This window comes from Harpegnathos saltator, unplaced genomic scaffold (assembly GCF_003227715.2).
Source record: "Harpegnathos saltator strain DR-91 unplaced genomic scaffold, Hsal_v8.6 scaffold844, whole genome shotgun sequence".
NCBI classification, from domain to species: Eukaryota; Metazoa; Arthropoda; class Insecta; order Hymenoptera; family Formicidae; genus Harpegnathos; species Harpegnathos saltator.
The window spans coordinates 2,107,197-2,127,500 of record NW_020230698.1 but is presented as its reverse complement, the minus strand read 5'-3'; the positions used below and the strand labels follow the sequence as shown (position 1 = coordinate 2,127,500).

General features: G+C 45.5%; 1 protein-coding gene across 2 annotated transcripts in view; it reads left to right on the top strand.

Annotated features, from left to right (window-relative positions):
• Positions 1-20,304, top strand: part of LOC105188024 (uncharacterized) — a 64,525-nt gene that overhangs the window by 2,932 nt on the left and 41,289 nt on the right. Inside the window, exons 1-2 of one of the 2 annotated variants that reach the window (XM_025307256.1) lie at positions 369-724; positions 20,064-20,100. The gene's annotated coding sequence lies outside the window, so the exon portion shown is untranslated. Of the gene's footprint in view, positions 1-368; positions 725-20,063; positions 20,101-20,304 lie in introns of those variants that run through there. The other variant, XM_019843552.2, reaches the window with a different exon arrangement.

Below are 20,304 nucleotides of genomic sequence, written 5' to 3'. Positions count from 1 at the left end.
ATTAAGATATTGTGCGAAAGTAAGAGGAAGAGCGAACTTTCCGCGGAACACGTAACGAGCACGTAACGACGCGGGAAATACATAGAGGCCTTCTCTCTATAAATAAATTCAAACTCTCCGCGATCGTGATATCTGTTTGGTATTTACACGCGCGCGGAAAGACGAAAGACGCACTATTGAGATAGCGGAATTCTCCGCCCACGCTACCTTCCATCTTCCATGTTTGACGATGATTGCTACATATAGAACTTGCCACCGCGACATGACGTATGTTCAGAAAATTGTGTGCAAGAAACGGAGACGGAAGAGAGAGAGAGAGAGAGAGAGAGAGAGAGAGAGAGAGAGAGAGAGAGAGAGAGAGAGAGAGACTTCTGTAGATATTTCTTCTACTTGATACACAATTTCTCAAGATGTTTCTGACGTTTTTGCGAAGACCACGCACTGTCTAACCTGACCGGATTGTCTGCCGGTCGTAAATAGCGCTGTGATAATAATTGGGACGGATTCTTCCGGAGGTCTACGCCAAGAGTAAAATCGATAAGTCGAGCCCGACCCAATGCAATGTCACGCAGTTAGTCCGTCGTATTGGCGCCGTGAGCACGAAAGACGCGTCTACCCGGCTTCGTCTTTTTCCACTGTGTGGTGAATAATACTCCGAACTTGGTGCGATCGTTCATCACCGTAGTGTAGTAATTAGTGTACTCGTCGCTTCACGCGGAACCAGGTAAGAGAGTCAACATATTCTCGGTGTAACTGTCGGTCGCGCAAAATTCTCGGCATCGAGAGGGAATCCATGAGATCGCTTCGACGCGCTTCGATAAGCGCGCTCTCTGGATAAGAAACTCGTTGGCTGTCTCTCACGCAACGGTAACACATCGGGCGCTCCTTATCTCGGTAATTACGTGACTCTGCAATTAGCAACGTACATCCGTGCGAATTCAATTGAACTTTTAACCTTTAATCGAATTGCATCGCGCTGCCCGGGATTGAATTAATCTCGACTGTTAGTCATAACCGTGCTGACCGAGGCGTATTTCGCGGCGTCTGTGCATGCTTGCATTGAAAATACTACACGACTCCATCGTGGATGAATCTAGCCGCGGGGCGCTAATGCGCCAATTAATTGCCAACTGTTGTCGGTGTCCGCGCCGACAATGCGATCGCGAATCCACGCTCGTGGTTTAGCGATCGATTTTCCATCGCAATTTCCGACTACAATCCGGAGATCTCGATCGTCGCACAGAGAGGAAAGTCTGGTTGGACTGACAATGAACAAGCCAGTCGCAGAAAAACAGAATCTCCGCCTCTTAGAATCAAAGTTGATTCTAGATAAGAGGCGAAAATTTTCTTTCGTGCGAACTAAACGCGTTTGGTTGGTTCGTCGTCACGGCGATTCATAACCGCTGCTTTTCCTCTGTACATAAAATAGTAATAAGTTAAAGAAGCACCAGGGGCGAAAATTCTCTGACGAGAGATAACACCTCCTCTGTTATCGCGATTGAAAAAATTCGCCCGAGCATTCAGCCGCGCGAAAACTCGGTTGGGATAACTGAAATCAATCGACGGATTAGAGGGAATGTCTTGCGGAAAATTTTCCGCTCTTACGAGCGAGTTTTCCATTCAGCTTGTATCCTTTCCAGGCAACGGAAAATTTAGCTACACCGACGGAATTACTTTTTTATTCCGCTCAGAGCGGCTAACGAGCTATCGCTCGCGGGCTATTGTCACAAATTGCATCGCGTCGTCGTAAAAAACCCGATAACGATTCCAACGCCGACGGTACACGACGCATGTATCGCACACACACTCACATACACACACACACACACGTATACGTCATCGCGCAGCACGGCGTAATTTCATTTTTACCGCATCATATTTTTTCCACGGTCGATAGAGAAGAGTCTGTTGATCGGTAAAGAAGTTTACTATCGCATAACTTTACACACGTACACTCGGATACACGCGCGTCTTCTATTTATGCTAATACGCGTGTTTCTGGCATAGGATCTGACTCACTATTTCTGCGTAGGAGTACAAACGGGTTAAACGACTCTGCTACAGATGTCTCCGTTGACGAGATGAGCAGCGCAAAATTGCGCTCATTTGTAGACACTTTACTGCCTTACCTTCCACATCTCTAAAAAAATTCGCTGGTTTTGAGCCCCTTGTACACTCCGGGAGATTGACAGATAAGAAAGCGGTAGTTTTCCAACGACCTCCGCGGCAAGATTTCGAATATTCAGGAACACTGCCTTGCATTCCGGCATTTCGCAAACGGATTTTCCCAAAGGAGAATATGACCTCACCCACCAATGCGTTACATATATCCTCATAATAAGTTTTCTTTGGAAGAAGGAAGCTTTTATTAACCAAGCAAGAAGATACGATCCTGACCGAAACAGTTTAAACGTACGTTTCGTGCGTTAAACGAACTATTGGATTGCGCAGATTTTGCCCGCTAATTTATTCCCTTAAGCTCCAATCACGGTAAAATCGCAAAAAGAAGCTTTAAATATGGAGATTCTCCCTTGAAGGTGCAGAGAATGCAAAATACGTTCGACTAATTCTTATTTCCGAACCGGTTTTTATCAGAATAGGCTGCTGAGTTTCTCCTTAGAGAATCCTGATATAATGGGAAAGTGGTCAATGGCAGAATTTAATTAATTTTGGCATTTGATGCAACACCTCTTCGAAAGTTGTAAGCGACTTATATATTTTTCCTTGTCGTGACGCATCGTACATATGAGCGTTTAACTTTTGCAGCAAAATATCGAGATTTCAGAGCCGGGTTTCGTCATTTATGAAATCATGTCGAGTATCGAACACGTGAAATTAAATAAATAAATCACATTATCGTATCGATAATAAATGAAGAAGAAGAACTTTTTTTCCACATGTGCGATCATGATATACCAGTAAGAATAATTGCGAAAATCGCATCACTCAACGTCCGCGCAACGCTCAAATATCCGCGCGAGCCTAAGATGCGCGAGAGCGAGTCGCATTGTCCTCTCTCGAAACGCCGACGCGAGTTTTCTTTTTGCAACGAGGCATTTGCAAACTGTTGCAAAATATAAATAGCAATCATCGGAGACCTTGCACCGAGAAAGTGATCCATGTAATGACACGCTCGCTGCCACCATTACTTAATGAAATTGTTGATGACGTTATCGCGACGATTTCTCTCTCCCTCTCCCTGTCTCTCTCTCTCTCTCTCTCTCTCTCTCTCTCTCTCTCTCTCTCTCTCTCTGTCCTTCTCTCCCTTTTTTTCTTTGCAAACGCGGAGAATTATTCGCGCGGCGAACTGCTGCCGATGTACCTCGCACGGCCCAGAGAATTGCCACCGTCGCCGATTTTCGCATCGCCGAAACGCGCGAACCTCGCGCGACGTCGGTTGCTTTTTGCACAGTTTGTACATATTACGCACGCGCTTGTCAATGCGCTGCGATCGGTTTCGCGTTTTCACGGATTCCACCGGCGATTTTCTCATGAGTCACGGCTCGTGAGCGTGACTCACGATAGTCGCGAGCGCGTCCGAGTCCCGAGCGCGCCGCTCTCGGCGCGTACCTGCTTCATCCTAATTTAATGTGCGGCCTGATATTACGTACCCGCGATCGTGTCATGCTAATCGCCACCTACAGGTATGACGGATCGTCTGTTCGCTCCTTTTTTCCCCCCCTTTGCGCCTCTTCCCAGATCGCCGCATTCCGCTCGCCGCTAAACGCGCTTGTTATTAGTGTTATCGGCGCTCGACGGAGCTATCCATCAATGTGGCAAATTATATATAACGGCTGAGCGATTAATGCGCGACGCCACTTCCATATATGGCCGCCTTTTCGCCCGGCTCGGTAATCCTCGTCGTCAATCGTGTGATTTTCCTCGGCGATCCCAGCGAGCAGATTTCGTAGCTCGAGCGTTCGCTCTCGAGCGATTTGCATACTGCAGACGCTGCTAAACAGACTTGTAAACTATCTGTTATTACATAATTATGTCCGCCAAAAAAAAAAAGGAATATTTATTCAACATCTCTGGTGTTTATCGCCCGCTTCTTCTCTTCATGTAATCCCTCGTTCACATATAAATGTCTGCGCGTGTCAAACAAGTGCATTAGTTAAGAAAAAAGGAACAACGTTGAATCGAACATCGCGCAAAAAGAGCAAAAGCGTCGAGATTTCTTGTTCAATGAAAGATATTACTCCAAAATATCATAACGATCTTCGTATCTCCCGTAAAGCGCATTATATTCAGCGCGCTAAAATATTTTTTACATAGTCCGCGTACCAACAGATCCTGACAGAAAATCAGCAACGAACCTAAGTCTCCCGCGGCTTGTTTTCCATCGCTAAAGCAGCATAACTGACAGTGAAAGAGACAGATCTGCCGTCGGAATTCTTTGGAGAAAAGAGAAAGAGGCGACAAGCCTGCGGCTCCGATCGAACCCTGCGACCCTTCCGCCCAATCCGACCGAACATACCCTTCGTGCGGCGCGCGAAGAAAGTCCCGCGAACACGGCGGCATATATCGCGGGAAGATACGAAAGGCCGTAGCGGCTGCGAGCTAATATAACGAATCAGCCGACGCTCACGGTCACGGGGCCAAGGTCGCCGGTCTTCACCGACAGAAGGAAAGAGCGGTGCGCGAAACGCGCCTGTGCGGGAAAGTGGACGTACACCACGCACGCACGCACGCGCGCGCACACACACACACACACATACACATATATGTGCGCACATCACATGTATACAACACACGCACGCACGCACGCACGCGTGGCCTTTAAACTATCCCGCGCATGCACATTCGCCGGCGCGCGAGTGATGCTCGTTTGGCGCGCTCACCCGACGACAACACGAATGTATCTACTTGCGTTTCGAGTTTTCATCGCCTCTGGCACGGCAGGAGCGTCATGGTCGGCGGAAAAGATAAATAAATGGATCGATTAATGATCGCGGAAGTCGGGCGCGTTTCTTACTCGCCGGCCGGAGGACGCGATGAGAGGCGGGGAAACCTGCGAGCGAGATCCTTGAGTCGATCGCGTTGACCACTTCCTGGCGGTGGATGTTAATTTGTTAAGGACATCTGTAAAGACCGAGTCCCCTTTCTGTCCCGGGAGAGGTTTTGCTCCGCGTGTATTTTGTTATAGAGTACGCGGAGTAGAAGTTAATATCAATTATTTTCACGAAAAGCCGCGGCCTAAAAGAGATGTATATTTCCTTACCTGAAAAAATATTTCTTTAATTTTTAGTTCATTTTCTGCCGGCGTGAAAAAGAGAAAATAGCACACATGCAGAGGCCAATGTGAGCGCCGCAGAGAGATGCATAAAATAAAATGTGAAGAGTGCAAAATAGATCAAACGAGAAAGAAACGAGCAAGAAAACGAGAAGAAAAAGGAAAAATAATTTAATCGCAAATTGTTAAACTGTTCAAAAAAAAAGGAAGGGCGCGTTTCGGGCGTCATCGATGAATGAATCATATCTGATTTGTATGCAAATATTGCAATAGCACGTGCGAGGAAATCCCGAGGATGTACTCGTTGCGGCGTTTTCTCGAAATGTCGCGATCTTATCGACAGATAAGAGGTCAGGAAAGCAGGTGTTTCCTATTTGCAAAACTAATGACACATTGATTGTGTCATAACACGTGCGCACGAGGCTATTTGTCACGATCTTAGTCGATCGACCGATGTTCGACATGAACTCGTGTGTTCACCCTCTGTCATCCGCTATTTCCATAACCCGCTGGGCTTTTCAAGAGGAAGCGCATAACGTGCGTGCATCGCATGCAACGGACGTAATCAACAGGGAAATCTTTTCGATCGTTCGATTAGGATCTCGCTTGGCGAATGACGTAGGTGTGCGCAGGGAAAATGCTCAAACTTTAACATAATCGCACGCGCGGATTAAGCAACGACGCTGTGTGACGTTAGCGATTCAACAATAACATAGTTATTACGCAGCGAATTACGTAACTAATGATCGCAAGTGGCGAGGAAAATAATTAACACGGCGTCTGCGGACACGATGCGATTTGAATTTGCGTAAGTTCGCAGCGGACTGGAATCCGCCGGCCGGCGAGCGATAAGACGAGAGAGAAAAACACGATGCTTTTCCTAGCTGATCGTGGCGGGCAAAAAAGTTTCAGTCATTGACGCATTCATTGTTGCGGTTCTCTAATCATGCCGGCGGACTTAGTAACATCGATTAAGACGAATGATTCCGCGTTATATGGGGGCCTCTAATTACGTAAACGGGATGAATAATGTTGCCGCGCTCTTTCGCGCAGATGCGTTCGCAAGCGCCTTGGAGGAAATGTTTCGTGTGTGACACATTACCGCACGATACGCGTCCAAACTTCCGTGAACGTTTTACGGAAGTGACACAACTCGAGATTGTTACCTTCTTAGACGTCATATAAGAATCTCGGCATTTTGATCGAGTGTCGGCTTCCGCTTCCCGCCTGCCGAGGTAATAACGCGGTCAGTCGTCCACTCTGCCGCACCAAACTATCGTGTTTTCCCTATCTTGACCAGAAGCGCGAGACTTGGCTGAATTACGACCATTAACATTAAATTGACACTCTGTTAGCATCACGCAAAGATTGCGCTAATTTTACTGGCTTATTATTACACAATCTGACGTGATAACAATTAATGACAATATAACGTGATGTTATAATGTGATGACAAAAATTCTCAGCATACAGATAAATTTTTTAATACATAAATTTATTTATTATTTATTTACATCACATAAATTTAGGTACATATTAAAAAATTTGTTATCGTACAAAACACGTAAGACTATTATTATCTTATAAATTTATTATCACATGGGATGAGAGCGATGTAATCACTTATGACATCTCAAGATAACCCAAAAAGAGAAGAATTTTATTTCTAGAGAAATAAAATTTCTCTAACGCGTCAGCGAAGAATGGCCACGTGCGAAAACGCCGGTGACACTGCTAGAGGAATTCTACTTGAAATGTTTTATTCATGCTATCGACGACTTGAAGATGCCAGTAATTATGTCATTTACTCGCTTTAATAACGCTCATTACAACTCGCTACAACTCGATGTAAAAGTTTCCAGCGTGACTTGTGAACATTGACTGGCGTCGCTTGTCGCGACTGATTAAATCAGAAATTAAAGCGTAAATAGTGTGATCTTGCGGATTTAAAGCGCTCGATCGCGCCAAATGTCTCACCGGTATGCTAAGCGCTTTAAGAAACTGACGATTCATATAGCGACCTTACCGCCGCGTTGCACTTTCACTCGTTCACGCGACGACTGTCTTCTCCGTTCGCTTTCTCGTTCACCAGCGAGAAAAGTGCAACGGACCGAAGACGGATCTCGCGATGTCGTCGGAGGTGCCTTCTGATCGCTCGGCGGAAGATCTCTCGCAGGAAGAGGGAAAAGGAAAATCCTCCAGCGTTGGGGGAATTTTACAATCGAATCCTATTTAACGAGAAACGTCGCGGGCCCGTGACGGCAATTTATAATTGGTACGTGAGCGTTTTTACAATACTGACGGGAAACGTCCGTTTTCGCGAGCGGCCAACGTCGAGATACCAGAAATTGACGTACACTTGTCGGAACCGATACGTTGTTCCTGAAAGCGATTGCCGTTCTCTCGCTACGGGACTTTACGCGATGCAATCCATGAATTACAAATCGCATCGTCTAAAATGATCCAATGACTTCACACCCTGTTAAACGCAACGGCTCAATTTCTCGGAACCTCTAAACCGTATTCCGCGTTGAGAGAACGCAGAGAGGCACGTTGGGATTTTAACGTGACGGAAGGCAACATTTCCTTCTGATCGCTGAACTTTCCTCCATCGAACGAAAAGCACTCCCACTACGATCTCGCAAACAGATGGGTGTGCCGACATTTCGAAATATCTCCGTTGATCGACGAAGTGAGAAACTGCAGCGGAAAATGAAGATCGATCTAATTACTCTTGATGATCTTCAGCGAACGCGCGAATTGCGATGTATGTGACTCATAGAGAGTCTCATCGCGCATCAAACTCTCGCAGCCCTCTTCGGCTTTCCGGCCCACTTTAATCATCGCTCCTTCGCGGAAGGGCCGTGGACCGACCTGACGGATCATGAGTCCCAAATTCCGGGCGAGAAATCGATCGGGCGAGCTAACGGTTGGAATTACCGGCGCGCTTCGTTGTGCAATCTTCACTTGACGTCATTCGGTCGTTACACTTGCTCGCGACTGATTCATACATCTCCTGGGTTGGTGCGAGCGCCGCTTGATATTCCTCTCGCTCGCCGCCGCGCAAGGGAGCCTCGATCCGTTTGCTTTATTCGCGACGATGGGACAAAAGTGCTCTCGTTAATGGCAAAGGCGTTTCGTCCGCCGCGCAGCGGAATGGTCGAATCTGAAATCACGCAATCTCACGATATACTTAGCCGCGCTAAATGCGGAGCGACGGCTAGCTGTGCCGACGGTCGAACCTTAAAGCTGAAGCATCAACGTAACCATGCGCTTTGCCGGAGTAATCGATGAACGCTCATCCTTGTCATTCAAGTCCATTTCTGTTGCGCATCGGTACATTGTTCTCTCGATAGAAAATCTCTTTCTCTCGACGTTCAGCAAAGAAATATTTGCCAGCAGCGGGGAATTTTTCCCAACGTATGCACGATGTCAATAAAATTTATATTTATTAAGACGATGATAAATATAAATTTATACGCGGAGAAATATATCTCTTTTTTTTAATAATGTTAATTAATAATAACTTTATTTCATAATATTGATGAAATTTTTAATAACATTTTTAATAATATTTTAATAATATTTTTAATAATATTTTAATAATATGGACTGGGTTTTTTCAATATTTTTAATAATATGGATATATATTTATACCGAAATATAAATTTACGCAATTGAATTACGAATAGTTGATAAATATTTTGCTCACAAATATATATAGTAGAGATGTGTGAATTAAGAATTTTTATGTCGAATCGAATCTATTTTACTCGAAATTTCACTCGAATTCGAATCGAATCGAATGAAATCGAATAGAATGATTAAAAAATTTAACGAGTATTAAACATGCAAATAATGATGGAAGATTTTAATATGAAAGGAAATATTGATATTGTAATATCATCTTAAAGTAAAATATATATTTAATTTAACTAAAGTAATTTATAATTAAGTTATTAATTATAAGTTAAGTTAATTACAAGTTAAAGGTTCAAACATACAGGCTGAGATGGCCCGTAGCTGATGCACGCAAACGATAATGTATTTGATTCCTATTCGAATTATTCGAATTCGAATCATAGGGATTCGGATTCGAATCGAATCGTATTACATTAGACTCGATTCGATTCGATTCGAATTCGAATAGTTCGCACATCTCTAATATACAGCATATCCTAACCGAACAAGCTGGTATGGTAATACAAGCTGCTATTATTAGAGAATAACACGCGACTTCATCTTCACTGCGAGACACGAATTTTCCACCGAACCCACGCGGGACATCTCTCCTCGAGATGTAGGTCAAAGGCGATGATTAGATCGAGATGTACGAGTGGCACGCGACCGCCTGCAGTCTGATGATTCCAGGTAGCAGCTACGTGTCTCCGCTTCGCGCGATCGTACTCGCCGATGCATTCAAACACGCGTTGTTAGACTCTGGCGGGTGCGCGCGAGATCGTGCGAAACTTCGAGTCGGCCGATAAGCGCGCGAGCTACTCTATGAAATACCGGTTCCTCGGCTGCCGGCGCTCGGCCGTTACGAAAAACAGGTCAGTAACGCGAGATAACGTGCTCTACGTCACGGACGCCGCGAACGTAGCGATTTAGCCAATGTATTATCCAACTCTTGCGCGGCCGCCGCGCCGCGCCGCGCCGCGCCGCGCGTCACGTGAGCCGCAAGGTCGCGGATTTATAGCGGCGCGCGATTGCTCGGACGGTAGATCGATACGCGTGAGTGCTTCGTACGAAGCGGCACACGCGGGTCAGAGGTCACACAGGTGGAGATACCTGTGATTCTCACCGGGCAAACGCGTGCGATGAGGGAGAAAGTCACTTGTCGTCGCCTTCTCGGCTCGGTCGTGCTCGCATCGCGAGCCGCGATCGCGGAGTGCGCGGAGTTTCGTTGAACCGCGCTGCGCAACTTCGCAAAATATTTATTGTCGAGTTGTCTTTCTTTATATGACGCGAACTGTGTTACAAGATAAATGTCCCAATTATAGAGCGACCCTCCCAAATATCTGCCCGTCGTGAAAATAAAGTCATAACTCGGTAATTTACGTGTTTGGCGAAGTTGATTCTCTTGGAAAACTTGAACATTTAACATCTTAATTGTGCCATGTTTCTTTTTAACTTATGGATCAGTTTTATGGTATTTATAATATTTTCTCAGGAATAAGACCGATGAGTTTTTTTTTTTAGTTTTAAAGAACTTGATAATTGCGCAGATCTGACAAACAGAAGTCTGATGTACTTGTAATTATGATGCGCTTTCAGCACTTATTGCGGCTTTCAATTTTATACGAGGTTTGTTACGTAACCGATGACGACGTATAAAATATAAAGCATGTTTATGCGATAAATACGATAGACCCGTATTAGCGGATTTATTTGAGAGAGCGCTTCACATATTGAAACATCCACTTGATCCGCTTTAATCTATCACGAGGTCTTGGATGTTTTCCGCTAATAATATCAATCTAATGACAGGCGAGAGAATGACCGTAATGATATGCGCGGGACACACGGTTACATTCGTCGACACACAAATTCGTCATCGGAAGCGTTCCAAGGTCTTCCCGGGATATCCCGTGTTGTGGGATAACAAGCGATGCTTCTATTTATTCCCGCCAAGTTATATTTTGCGCGATCTTTCGCACGATGATAGCATAATGACGCCGATGATAAGCCACAATCACTTGATTGCATTTAATATTTTCGATTTAAGAGGCGGATGATCTGGTTACTGGGAAACTTCTCTCGTTCGTTTCTCGGAGTCGCGGAATGACTCAGCAATCGCGCGCGAGTTTTCCTACGACCCTCTGCAATGCCACGCTAATGCGGCCGGTAAACCGAAATAATCCGTACGAAACACAATCGGGGCCCGTATTTCTTTTTTTTTTTTTTTTTTACGTTGTTTGCCGGAATTCATCGTCGCTGCATATCGCCCCGAGGATTATTTAAAATTCGGATAATCCGAGCTAGCTAGTTAGTGTCAGTTTCGGCAAGTGCGAGACTTAAGCTCGCTTCGTTTCAGCGTGACGTGCAACTAATTTAGAGTATCCTCATTTATCCGGCAGGCCATATGGCGCGCGGTATAAATAAAAACGTTGACGCCAACAAGCAAAATTATACAGACCTTCGCGCGGTGTAAACATAAACCTTATTAGCATTACATAACACTTTCTTCCAAATGTCGGACACGATTTGCGTAACAAATATCATAATGACGATCTTCGGCAAATCCGTTGACGCCAGCTCATTTATTTAAAAACTCAGCGTAGAAACTCTGATCGACCGTGCGCTCGAACGTGCGTGTCGTCAGAGGTCGGTTTCGATGATTTGGTCGATCTCGAAAGTATCCTTAGACGACGACATCCTTCTAGCAGGATATCAGCCTACTGTGCGTGCGCATTATAGCTGCGCGAAAATAACGATACGAATATGCTAATCGCTCGCGCAAGTCGACACTCTGCGATCGCTTCGTCGTGCGTGACTGACTGTTTTCGAAAGCCTGTTTCTACCTGTTTAACAGCCCCCCCAGTATTTTAGAAAGCCCGGCGCTCCGCGTTGACACGACTAGTGCGAAGATTTCATGCCCATTATCTACGACGCCTTAGAGAAAAAAAAGTCAAAGACATTTATAGGAAAACCAAAACTAGCAGACATGTTTGGTCATGTGTCTCTTCACACGCTCAGCAGTTGAAAGGACCCCACAAAACTAATCCTATATATTTAATTATTAGCGATTGTTTCTCAAAAGAATTATAATTTTTACGATATATGATCATTATTGCTGGATTTGGTTCCCGAATTATTATCGCGATCATCATTTGGATTTGTTTCCGACATTTCGTAAACGTCCAATTTCACTCTTTTGGAAAGGACAATATGAAACTGTTCAGTGTGTTCGATAAGTTTGTAGGAACTTTTATGAAGAGTTTAGAGTAAATCTGTTTACAGTTTGATATAATTTTGTACAATAATGCATTGAATTTTTTCCCTGCAAAAGGTCATAAAAAAATGAAACAAATAAAATTGCGCCCGACGATGGAATTATCGATCCTGAGATTTCTGCAAGAATCTCTCTACGAGTTTATTAAAAAACTCGATATTTTTTATATTTTAATATTATATCCATACATTAATATATTCTTATATATTAATACAATTATATTAATATATTCTTCTCAAGGAATCTCTAAACTAATATAAGAAATCTGTATTAAGAATAATACACAAACTATGCAAAATGTATAGAAAGTTGTAATAGGAATAATATAAAATATTACACGTGTCAAGGCTGTCGTACGAGTTTGTGTATTTTGTCTGTAATTATTGCATAATAAGTAGTACCGGTCCGTTTGTGCGCGTACTCCGCACAGCGCGGCCGCTGCAAGTAGATACAGACGCTCCGCGCCCGTCCCGCTGCGGCCGCTGCAAGTAGATACAGACGTAGTGCGTCTGTCCTGCGCGTACTCCGCACAAACGCACTCGTCCGTTTCGCCTTCGACGCTGACGATCGTTAATCTAGAAATTACGAGCGGGCTTGGAACTCGGTCGCGGTAAAACCTGCAGTGGCCTTGACGAAACGTCGAAGGCAAATTCCTCGAAAGTGATGCCCGGTACTCGGATCGAACGCTGCGAACGACGTGTTTACGGCGGCGAGGTGAATCAGGTGAATGATAATCGCGCCTCGCTGGCGCGTCTGGCTGCCTTATGCAAAGACCCAGCTCGCATGTTGCATCTATGCATATATCAAGGTGTGCTTCCCCGTTTATAAATAAAAAGTGAAGCCTCATGATGTATCGTAACCGTGCGCATAATTTCCTCTCAACGATATCATATCGTGAAATCGTGCCATTGCGAATTAAACACGCTCCTCTGAATCTCTTCACACACACACATACACACACATATATATATATATATATATATGTATATATTTTTTACACTTTAGATATAATTAAAAATAACTTGATATGTGAAAACTTGCATAACTCGGCATTTTCCGGTCACGTTCATTCATTCTTCAAAAACTGGATCGCCCTTCCTGTGCTTAACTGGTATTATAAAAAGCTTTTGCAGAGAGATATATATCACAGTTAATATAATAACGTAACCGTATAGATTTCTATTCTGAGCGCATAACGCACGCTAAATACGCCCTTCTAATCCCGAGTTCCGTTTTCCTTACGTCCTATGTGACGGGCGTCACGTATAACACTGTTCCAGCTCGAGAGTCAGCGAGGCATACTTAGCGTTCGATACGCGTGCCGAATACGATCCATGGGCTTTTGGTTTGCGCGATATTTTGCAATGTCACGCGCGAAACGTCCATATCCGCGGCATGACTAGCCCGACCGACCGGTCGGTTGCACGAATGTGAAAAGCGTTTGCGTGAGAAACGGCGCGAAGGAGGAGACACGAGACGCCGCGTAACGGGACTCGATATTGCGTAAGTTTCCCGAGGAACGCGCCCGAGGATCGTGACTAAACGCACGAAATCGGACGGTGTTCCGCCGGGCAGTCGGTCGGGTCGCCGTTGTCGGAGGAATTCACTCGCAGTGATTCAAGACGAGGCGCCGTCCGGCCCCGACGCGGCGCGGCGCGGCGCGGCGCGGCGCGGCGCGGCCGAATTTTCGACCTCACTTCCTGCTGCGTTACATCGGCCGATTACCGAGAGGCGGGCTCACGTAACGCTCACCGCCGGGAACTCTCGGCACTCCCTGTGACGCAGGTGCAAATCCGCGGAAACGTTACCTGCTGTTTAATCTCTCGTTGAACTTGCGCACTCGGCCGAGCATTCTCCGGAACAGACATTCCCCGACACGTAATCGAGTTTGCTCAGGCTCCATTGAGGCGGACCGAAAATCTGTCCCCAGCAGGGGGAGCAGTCGGCTAACCGGCGAAAATAGTACATCACGTCAGCGTGAATGAGTCCACGTGACTAAACGGTACAAAACAGGGAAAACCCGTACCTTCGCGCCATGTGTAATCTGTGAATCTGCGAGCGTACGCACACAGTCAAAATACGCATTGAGTAATGCAGGTAATAATTGCGCACACGACTCTTACCGAAATCTCTCCGTTTTCTTCGTCAATTGTACGGATTGATAGTGTGCGCGCGAATCACGAGCATTAAATAATAAAATAATTAACTATTAGGCGATTAGTCTTCTCTCGTGATAATCTGTCACATGGATTGGAATGAAAGGAAACTCTTCGGCGGGAGCAAAGGACATTGCGATTATTTGAGCGAAATAATTCTTTTGAACGCAGCTTTGAAGATTATAATAACATATAAATATGATCGCTTCACTTCATCGGAAGAATTCGATATTGCTTGTTACGCAAGCCGATAACTCCATCTCGACTTCCAGACTTCCAAAAGAATCACAACGAATCTGTCGTTTAAAATAAATTGTGCGGTCGACGCTACCGAGTCGAGCCGTCGAAATTGGCCGGAAATAAAACTATACGAGAGATGACGCAGGACAGACGATGACTTGACGTTTATGCCACGCCGGGCCGGCGCTCTAAGCAAATCGACGTTCTCCCAGACATGCCGAACTGTTATTAGGAAAGTTGCGTCCTCAGAGACGCGACCGCGCGCGGAATGGGGTCAGGACGTGCTCCTTCCGCGAGCAGGTTCGTCGATTCCGCGAGACCTTCGGTTCGCGCGTCCTTTACGAAGACATTGCTCCGAGATGAATGGAGCATTCCTGGAAGCGAGACGCGATGATTCAACGAACAGTCTCGGCGATCCTATGCGCGCGCTCAATCCTCTTTCAAGTATACTCGCTCTCTCGCTCTCTCTCTCTCTCTCTCTCTCTCTCTCTCTCTCTCTCTCGCTCTCTCTCTCTCTCTCTCTTGCACGAGGAGAAGGAGGATCGCGTGTGTGACGAGGCGAGAACGAACGCCGCCGAAAAACGCCACCCACTCGGCGGTGTATTCCGGAAATACCACGGCTTCCTCCGGCCGAGTGTGCATCACTTAATTTGGATACGTCTATTAGACGGAGCCGACCCGTCAGATAATGAAAGTAGTTCGGAGCGGCTCAAAGAGTTCCTAGGAAAGTCTCGTGATCGATTTTTCTATCCTTCTCGGAAACGTACCCTCCGCTTCGCTCGGTAGGCCTCGCTTATTAAACGCATGTTTCGATTGTGCGATGTGAATTTGTGGGTCGCCGGACGCGCCGCCGTACAGACCGACGGCGAGCCGGCAGAGAGAAAAAAGCTCGCCTTCACCTGAGAATGCGCGTTTATTTAAATAAGCGAAGGCGCGCTCGCGCGGCGCAAAAAGCCGCATGAGCGAATACGTGAATGAACGCGGCTGGAACGCATCGCATGACTCTCCCTTTCCCTCTCTCTCTCCCTCTGCCTCTCTCTCTCTCTCTCTCTCTCTCTCTCTCTCTCTGCCTCTCTCTCTTTCTGTCTCTCCCTTGGCCGTTGGTATGCGGCCTCCTTAGTTTGTTTGCGTTTACATCGAAACGGATAGCTATAACAGACGACCGAGTAAAGTGATCTCCGGCGATAACAAACTGGCCGGCCTTATATCGGTAACATAATTAAAGATTAAATATTAACCGCTACGAGAGATATTGTAATCCAAGTTCTCTCGTGTTGACTCTTCGAACGCAGTGGGCACATAATAAGCGTCCAACGGCGTCGGCGTTTGATGACTTTCTTCGGCTCTTGAGATAAAAGTACCAATGCTGAGACTCGCGCCTAACTCTGAACGTTCTTATTTGTAGCCCTTCAAATTTGAAGATTTAAAACAATTATAGAATATAAATATACATATATTCCGTGCTGAAAGCTCAAATGCTGTTAACCCTTTCACTTAGTTAGTGGGAAGTATACTTCCCACTTTTTCTTGATTCAATTTTGCGCTGTAAATCACATAATTTTGAAGAACTAATCGGGGATTTGAGTTTTCCCAGACAACTGAATAGTTGTTCAACATACTTCAATAGGTTTTTATACCCAATTATTCATTTGTGATTATTTATAACAAATCAAAGTTGAAAGAAATGCTTTTTTAGGGGAAAATCGATTCCTCGGAGAGTATTGAATGTAAAGATCTGAAATTTTCACCAAATATTTTTCTGATATTGTACAAAAACATATATTTTTCTCAATATTTTTTTGTTGGTTGAATTTTTTTTATAAACAAATATTTCTACAAAAACGGCCGAAATTTGATTTTTTTGCACTTTTTAGCTCTATTTTCCTAGTTTTTTCATTCTGTATCTCCATCTTATCCATACTATCAATATTATTTTACTCAAAAATGAATGTTTAATCTCTAGTAAGCATAAATCTGCAGTATTGAACATTTTCCCACATAAATTTTTTCCAGCTCGATCATCGTCTCAGAATCATATGTTCTTGTTACGACTTGGTCATTATTTAATAATAATTGGAATTTTCATTAATTTTGTACATCATGATCGCCATATTGAGTCCGCCCTTTTGAATTTTGCAAATCTGACTTTAGATTCGTAATCAGCGATCCAAAAAACGTAGGACTACCAAATATTTCAATAATTTTCTCAAGGGAAGTTAATTTAGCAGTGAAAGGGTTAAAGCATAAGCTGTAAAGCATGATAAAAGCGTGAGATGTTACAATAATTTCTCGACACAATAAGATATTATAAAAAATTCGTGTTACAGTAAAGATATCTAGAATTATAAGTAGGTGTTTCAGCATATCGATATTTTTATCTTACTCTCGAGATCCATGGCTTTCAACTCTCTTCTGCATGAAAAAAAAAAGTATCTCAATTTGTGTAACTGAATGTAATAATAATGTAACCTCCTACACTAATTTTTCTGTTCCTACAATCGACTTCCCTTCCTCCTACATTCGGTTCCCAGGCAACGGAAAATTCAATCATACTAAAGGAATTGTTTTTCCTTCCGTATGGAAATCCATTCTTTCACAGATTGACTTGCCTACAAGGTGTCGTTCGTGGGTATCGTTAGGCTCTATTGTGTCCCGCGCTTGGGAGACTAACGAAAAAGGAAAATATTTTAGACATAAAGGACGCGTGTTTTTGTCACGAGAAGAACTCCTTCACGTCTCCACGCTCGAAAATTTGACCAAGCGGGCGAAACGTGTCAGGGCCTCAAACGACGATCGTCCTTAAGTCGAGACCTCACGCCGTAAGTCAGTCGATAGCGACCCGTGTCGAGAGTGCGCCTAAGTCGAGAAGCCGACGCGAATGAAAAGAGCTAACCGAGGACGCGTGCGTTGAGACGAAAAGGCAGGTACTCTCAGATGCGTAGGGCCCCCGTCACAAAGCTTATCGTGAACGAAATAAATACCGGAAAGAAAAGGAAGCCGAGACGACCACCTGGATTAGGAACGGAGTTGTTGTCGGCAGCTATTGTGGGCTGACTTCAAACGAAACGCAAGCAACGTTCGCGACAGAGACGGCAGTCGACAGAGAGACAGACGAGAGAGAGAGAGAGAGAGAGAGAGAGAGGGGGGGGGAGAGGGGGAGAGAGAGCTGCACAGGTGCATTCTCTAAGAGGGTAACGCGATATCGTGCGATCCACCGACCCCAAGCGAAGATGCAGCGTCTCGACCCTGAAGGGCATCGGCACGGTAGTGAATCATCCAGAGGAAATGATCTGTACATACCAGCTCCTCGCGAGCGACAAGTGCACGCTTGAACGTGCACCGGCTGCCCCGACCCACGTGCCGACCACGTTCTGTGATCACAACGCGCGTATGCACAGGGTGTCCTGTGCATACGCACGGCTCGTGAATTCCTCCGGTACCTGAGGTACGCGCGCGAGAAAGTGCGACGAAGCGAGGAGCGAATTATCGAAGGACGCATCAACCGGCTCTAAGCACGAGGCAAGTCGAGTGAGAATGGTACTTGTACTTTGTGTGGATTCTGCGCGCAGAAAGGAGCGGAGACGCTGCGGCGGCGCGGAATGAAAATTGCGCCGCGACGAGCGCGAGAGAGAGGTCGCAACTCCCTCGTGTATGAGCGAGATAAGCGGGAGAACCGATACGCACCGAAGCGTATTGTGCCCCGAAAAAAATGACGTTTGAAAAACGAGAGATTTCCCTGAAAAATCGTGACACCGAAATTCGAGTGCACTTCTGACCGAAATGTTAGACGGCAAATTGCCAATTCGCCATTTTTCTATTAAATTTTCTATTAAATTGTCGCAAGAAGTTTGACTGTCAACAAGCAAGTGGAAAGTTCTCGTCTGAGATAAGTACCGAGTCGAAATTAAATTTGGAATTGGAATCTCTCGAAATTGAATAATTTTGCTTTTTTTTTTTCGAGCTGACAAACACTTGATGCAATTTTATCGGGATATTTAAATTATCTTGTCCAGCCGAGCGCATTAATATCTTCCCTAACTCGTCTGCAAAAGTGTATTCGGAAGGGTAGATATTAATGCACTGGTCGCATTATCGCATTAGCGCAATCGTTTGCGCTAACAACCTCTTTGGAAAAATTGTACTTCATCATATCGCGTCGCGGTATTCGAATTCCGACATGACGACTTTTCGCAGCTTCCGAATGCCGAGACAGTGCGTGTCTCCGCCGCGCCGAAATCGAGACATTCGAGACACGGTGTGCGTTTAGCATACCGAGACGGACGGTCCGAGAAGAACGAAGTTCGCTTCTTGGTATGCGACGTCAGGGAAGTACGAATGATACACAGCTTACGCCGACCGCGCTCGTACTGGTGTCGAACCTTAAACCGAGCGCGACACTGGTCGCTCCGCTCGGAAGACATCTATGGCGATTACGGAGAAATCGCTGGATGGGACAGGTGCGACGCGCATTTAAGACGTTGATCGCGCGATATATCGCGCGGAGGTGGCGAGAGTATCTCGGCCGCGAGGTGTATCTTCGTATCGCGCTCCACCTGACCACCTGGCTCGCGTGAGAAAGAAACTCGACAAAAAGGTGACGCCGAGCGACAGCTCCGATCCTGCGGGAAAAAGCGAGACGATCGGCAGCTCACCGTCTTCCTCGCACTCGGGAATGTTCATAGGGATTTTCCATAATTTTCTTCAACTTTATAGCGTCCGACTAACGTTCGAACAATGTTACAGCCACATTAATGATGCGAGGAGATTTAGCGGTTTTCAATTTTTTTTCCGTCGTGAATCAATGAAGCAATCGATTATTTCATTCTTCAATGGTTTCCTTAAGGATAATGATTCGGTTAGTGACAAGAAAGCGGCAAGACAGACTCGCTTGAAAGAAACGAGCGAGTCGACGTTGAAGTACGAGTGTACTTGTTGCGGTTTATATACGCTGGAACATACCGTATTTATTGTACGCGTATTATACCTACGTAGATAAACACATTGTGCGGCGTGCAACGATCGAATACGATATATCTCGCAGTCCCATCTACCGAGCCGAGCATGATTCAAAGCGTGTTATTAAGAAACAATACCCGCATACTTGAAGGATGACTACTTTTTTTCTTCCGCCAAGCGACTATTACAGCAGCGGTAAATCTGACTTACGGAGTAACGAAGTGACCGCAGGATAAATACACGTACACGCACATAGGGGATATTCCGAAAGAATATCCTGTTGAACCTACGTAATCGCATGGACGCGGCTCGGTCCTGCGGGGAAAAAGCGAGCCGATCGACAGCTTATCGTCTCGTTCGCACCCGGAAAATCGTCCCGGGCGCTTCATCCCCGGGACGCGAGGGACACGATAAGAGTGTCCGGCGAGTCGAGGGACGACACGACGTGACGATAAATCTCTCGTCTCTTCATCGTGGAACTTCACGAAGGAATTAACAAATGCCTGTCTCTTTTCTGTTGCAGATCGAACTTCCTCGATAAAGCCGCCTGGCAGGATAAGGTGAGTCACACCGCGGCCTCACGGAGATGCTTATCTCTCTGGAGAGTCCACGTCTAGCGGGACGTAACGCACGGCTTCGCGCGAGCATCGCGACTTATCATTACACAAGTGTGTTACAATAACATGCTTGAAGCGTGTTAAAAGTATGTCTCCACTTTAGACATACAAAATCAGCAAATTAAATTAACACATATATATGTACGT